Below are 6,000 nucleotides of genomic sequence, written 5' to 3'. Positions count from 1 at the left end.
TGGGACCCCATGAACCCCAGCACGCCAGGCCTCCCTGTCCATCACCAACTCCCGGAGTCCACCCAAACCCATTTCCATCGAGTAGGTGATGCCATCCAACCATCTCATCCTCTGTCGTCCCCTTCTCCTCCTGCCCTCAATCTTTCCCAGCATCAGGATCTTTTCCAATGAATCAGCCCTTCCCATCAGGTGGCCAAAATATTGGAGTTTCAGCTTCAGCATCAGTCCTTCCAATAAACATCCTGGACTGATTTCCTTTAGGATGGACTGGTTGGATCTCCTTACAGTCCAAGAGACTCTCAAGAGTCTTCTCCAACACCACAGTTCAAAAGCATCAATTCTTCTGCACTCAAATTTCTTTATAGTCGAACTCTCACATCCATACATGACTACTGGAAAAACCATAACTTTGACTAGACGGACCTTTGTTGACAAAGTAATGTCTCTGCTTTTTAATATGCTATCTAGGTTGGTCATAACTTTTCTTCCAAGGAGCGAGGGTCTTTTAGTTTCATGGCTGCAATCACCATCTGCAGTGATTTTGGAGCCAGAAAAATAAAGTCAGCCACTGTTTACTGTTTCCCCATCTATTTGCCATGAAGTGATGGGACCGGATGCCATGATCTTAGTTTTCTGAATGTTGAGCTTTAAGCCAACTTTTTCACTCTCCTCTTTCACTTTCATCAAGAGGCTCTTTAGTTCTTCTTCACTTTCTGCCATAAGGGTGGTGTCATCAGCATATCTGAGGTTATTGATATTTCTCCTGGCAGTCTTGATTCCAGCTTGTGCTTCTTCCAGCCCAGCGTTTCTCATCATGTACTCTGCATATAAGTTAAATAAGCAGGGTGACAATATACAGCCTTGATGTACTCCTTTTCCTATTTGGAACCAGTCTGTTGTTCGATGTCCAGTTCTAACTGTTGCTTCCTGACCTGCATACAGGTTTCTCAAGAGGCAGGTCACGTGGTCTGGTATTTCCATCTGTTTCAGAGTTTTCCCCAGTTTATTGTGATCCACACAGTCAAAGGCTTTGGCATAGTCAATAAAACAGAAATAGATGTTTTTCTGGAACTCTCTTGATTTTTTGATGATACAGCAGATGTTGGCAATTTGTTCTCTGGTTCCTCTGCCTTTTCTAAAACCAGCTTGAACATCTGGAAGTTAACGGTTCACGTATTGCTGAAGCCTGGCTTGGAGAATTTTAAGCATCACTTTACAGCTGTGTGAGATGAGGGCAATTGTGCGGTAGTTTGAGCATTCTTTGGCTGTACCCCTAGCCATGCTTTTATAACGTTGTGATCACCATTGTTCTATTCCGTTTGGTTGCTCACTGATACGTGCTTAGTCCCGCAGTCATGTCCGACTCTGTGACCCCATGGACTGCAGCCCGCCACGCTCCTCTGTCCATGGGATTCTCCAGGCAAGAGTACTGGCAAAGTGGGTTGCAGGCCCTCCTCCAGGGGATCTTCCCGACCCAGGGATCGAACCCAGGTCTCCCGCACTGCGGGTCAATTCTTCACTGACTGAGCCACCAAGGAAGCCTCTGATATAGAAATATACTGGATTTGTGTGTATTGTTGCAACCTGATAAGCTCACTGAAATCTACAGATTTTCTAAGTCCTCTGAAGTCTTTAGAGGCAATTACCTGGAAGTGTTCAAAGGAAAATCTTTCTTATTGCACCTGATTTTCCCTCCTCTTATGGCGCCCTCCACAACTCCCACCAAGTTCTATCACTCGGAGGCTGCCGTGAGAGAGGGAGGGAGAGGCCTGAGGCCTAGAGATTAACAGCATCCCTGTAAAGTAGCCTGCCTTTCCAAAGGTTAAAGTTAGGGGTGGGGTAGTTTCCTGGGTGGCGATGAACCTGCCTGCCATTCCAGGCTTAAGAGAGGTGGGTTCCATCCCTGGGTCTGGAAGATCGCTGGAGGAGGGCCTGGCAACCCACTCCAGTATTTTTGCCTGGAGAATCCCATGGACAGAGGAGCCTGGCGGACTACAGTCCATGGGGTCACAAAGAGTTCGACACAACTGAATTGCCTAAACACATCACAGCCCAGTCTGCCCTGCGGAAGCCCAAGGAGCCCCAAGTCAGAGTTGGTGGTTCAAGAAAAACAGAAGTGGGGAATGGAAAAGCAAACTCAGTGACTGAAGATGTTTTCCCTGTCCTGCTCTCACTTCCCTGCCCTGAAAAAGCAGTGTGGCTTTTGAGGCAGTGCTCATCAAACTTTTTGCTCCTATAGTCGCTGAAAAACTTTGAAAAATTTTTCCTTCCATACTTCAAGTAGACGTCTTAAGTTTTGCATTATAAATGTAAATGCTTGTGAAGGATGTTATTTCTGACATACTATATTTTTAATCAAACTTTTGTCAGTTCAGTCCAGTCACTCAGTCGTGTCCAACTCTTTGCAACCCCATGGACTACAGCACAAGAGGCCTCCCTGTCCATCACCAGGTCCCGGAGCTTACTCAAACTTACGTCCATTGAGCCACTTATGCCATCCAACCATCTCTTCCTCTGTCATCCCCTTCTCCTCCTGCCTTCAGTCTTTGCCAGCATCAGGGTCTTTTCCAATGAGTCAATTCTTCACATCACGTGGCCAAAGTATTGGAGTTTCAGCTTCAGCATCAGTCCTTCCAGTGAATATTCAGGACTGATCTCCTTTAGGGTGGACTGGTTGGATCTCCTTGCAGTCCAAGGGACTCTCAAGAGTCTTCAACACCACAGTTCAAAAGCATCAGTTCTTCGGCAGTCAGCTTTCTTTATAGTCCAACTCTCACATCCATCCATACATGACTATGGAAAAACCATAGCTTTGACTAGATAGACCTTTGTTGACAAAGTAATGTCTCTGCTTTTTAATATGCTGTCTAGGTTGGTCATGACTTTGCTTCCAAGGAAGAAGCATCTTTTAATTTCATAGCTGCAGTCACCATCTGCAGTGATTTTGTAGCCCCAAAAAATAAAGTCTGTCACTGTTTCCACTGTTTCCCCATCTATTTCCCATGAGGTGATGGGACCAGATGCCATGATCTTAGTTTTCTGAATGTTGAGCTTTAAGCGAGCTTTTTCATTCTCCTCTTTCACTTTCATCAAGAGGCTCTTTAGTTCTTCGCTTTCTGCCATAAGGGTGGTGTCATCTGCATATCTGAGTTTACTGATATTTCTCCTGGCAATCTTGATTCCAGTTTGTGCTTCCTCCAGCCCAGTATTTCTCATGATGTACTCTGCATATAAGTTAAATAAGCAGGGTGACAATATACAGCCTTGAGATACTCCTTTCCCTATTTGGAATCAGTTTGTTGTTCCATGCTGAATTCTAACTGTTGCTTCCTGACCTGCCTACAGGTTTCTCAAGAGGCAGGTCAAGTTCTAACACTTTTTGAAAAATATTTATTTGGCTGCACTGGGTCTTGGTTGGAGCATGAAAGAGCTTTATTTGCAGCATGCGAACTCTTAGTTATGGCACATGGGATCCAGTTCCCTCATCAGGGCTTGAACCAGGGCCCTCTGCATTGGGAGTGCAGAGTCTTAGCCACTGGACTACTAGGGAAGTTACTCATCACACTTTTCAGGTATACAGTGGCTACTAACTACCAAAACAATTTGATTTTCTCATCATAAATATGCACTGGTAATTATCCTTCTTTAACAGAAAATTTTATATCTTTTATTTTCTTCTTCAACTTTTATATCAATTTCACTTTCTCCTTAAAAATTTATCATAATGTAATCTTTTCAGTGCTTCCCTTTTGGCTCTGTGGTAAAGAACCCTCCTGCCAAGGCAGAAAGTGTGGGTTTGATCCCCGGGTTGGGAAGATCCTTTGGAGAAGGAATGGCAACCCAGTCCAGTATTCTTGCCTGGGAAATCTCATGAACAGCGGAGTCTGTAGGGCCACAGTCCAGGGGGTCAAAAAAAGCTGGACACCGCTGGGCACACACAGAATACCTTTTTACTTTTGAAAGTCTTTCATTTATCACCCTATCATTTTTCTGCCAGATGACCATGAACCTACATTTAAATGTAATAAAAAAAAGTTCTTAGGACCCTAAGGCTCTTTAAAAATTTCTTTTTGATAAGCTTGTCATTCTGATGGTCAGCATTTCACAGTTCAACATAATAACAAATCTGAAATCTTGGTAAGTAATTATTAAGAATGAGACAGGTATAGCCGCATTCAATTTAGAGTTTTCCTTTTTACAGCTGTAAATCCTGAGAAGCCTTGGTCACATAAATAAACAAATGAGAACAGAAAGCACTGTGGGCTTGTGTGTGTGTTAATAGTCCTGACGCTCAATTCTCTGAACACTGTGAGTTATATACCAAAGGTCATATGTTGATCTTTCGCCAAAAAACTATGCTAAACTGGAGAGAAATTGAGCTCTCTTCAAGTCTGTTGAAACTTAAAGAATTAGAATTTCTCTGACTTGCTGAAGGAGTCATCAGTTCCTGCAAACATTCACATTGTCAGCAAAAAGGAACACATTTCAAATTGTCCCTCAGGAGCTCCTGAAAGTTTGCACAGCTCAGGGCAAAACCCCACAGCATCTAATGGACTGAAGTGGGAAGAGATGATGGTCAAAGGGTGTGGGCAGAAACCGTTCAAAGGCAGATCAATTTTTGGAAAGAAATTGATTTCCTTCAAACTATCTGCCTCTCCCTCCTTGATAAGTCTTCACACGTACTCAGCCGCACCCCAGCTTGAGAACAGGGTGTTAACAAAAGCCCTTCTCAAGCTGGCCTCGGTGCAGGAGAGAGGAGGAGGTGGGCAGGGCAGGCCTCCCGAGCCAGGCGCCCTGACACGCGTGGCAGACTAGGGGCTGGGAGAAGGGCAACGAGAAGCGCTGAGGCTCTGCTTTCCTTCTAAGGGAGTGGACACCAGAAGGTGCTGTCTAAAGTTTATGGAATCAGAAATAGATACTTTATTATTTTTAAAAAGACCTAAAGAGAAAACCTAAATAAAAATCAACAACCTCAGACATGCAGAAGACACCACCCTTATGGCAGAAAGTGAAGAGGAACTAAAGAGCCTCTTGAAGAAATTGGAAGAGGAGAGTGAAAAAGCTGGCTTAAAACTCAACATTCAAAAAACTAAGACAATGGCATCCAGTCTCATCACTTCATGGCAAATAGATGGGGAAACAATGGAAACAGTGACAGACTTTCTTTTTTTGGGCTCCAAAAGCACCGCAGATGGTGACTGCAGCCATGAAATTAAACGATGCTTGCTCCTTGGAAGAAAAGCTATGAGGGACCTAGATAGCATATTAAAAAGCAGAGACATTACTTTGCTGACAAAGGTACATCTACTCAAAGCTATGGTTTTTCCAGAAGTCATGTATAGATGTGAGAGCTGGACCATAAAGAAAGCTGAGCACGAAGAGTTGATGCTTTTGAACTGTGGTGTTGGAGAAGACTCTTGAGAGTCCCTTGGACTGCAAGGAGGTCAAACCAGTCAGTCCTAAAGGAAATTAGTCCTGAATATTCATTGGAAGGACTGATGCTGAAGCTGAAACTCCAATACTTTGGCCATCTGATGAGAAGAACTGACTCACTGGAAAAGACCCTGATGCTGGGGAAGATTGAAGGTGGGAGGAGAAGGAGATGACAAAGGATGAGATGGTTGGATGGCATCACTGACTTGATGGACATGAGTTTGAGCAAGCTCCAGGAGTTAGTGATGGACAGGGAGGCCTGGCATGCTGCTGTCCATGGGGTCGCAAAGAGTTGGACGTGAATGAGCGACTGAACTGAACTGAACTGGCCAAGGCCAGTGGAGGACATTCTGTGGAACCTGGAAATGATGAAAAAGCCTCAGGTGTGGCTTCACCAGGGCAGGGAGGAGCTGCCCCAGGGAAGGATGCACAAGTCACTGGTTCCCCTAGGGCCCTGGTTGCTGCCAGAGGGGAGGAGGCCAGATGGACATGCTTGACCCTGACCGTGGGGGCCAGAGCCTTTGGGGAGGGCTTATCCTTCGCCTTCTAGGATCCCCGCCAGGCGTC

Source organism: Cervus canadensis, chromosome 8, assembly GCF_019320065.1.
Source record: "Cervus canadensis isolate Bull #8, Minnesota chromosome 8, ASM1932006v1, whole genome shotgun sequence".
Classification (NCBI taxonomy): Eukaryota; Metazoa; Chordata; class Mammalia; order Artiodactyla; family Cervidae; genus Cervus; species Cervus canadensis.
The sequence above is the reverse complement of the archived record's forward strand: the minus strand, read 5'-3'. Positions refer to the sequence as shown.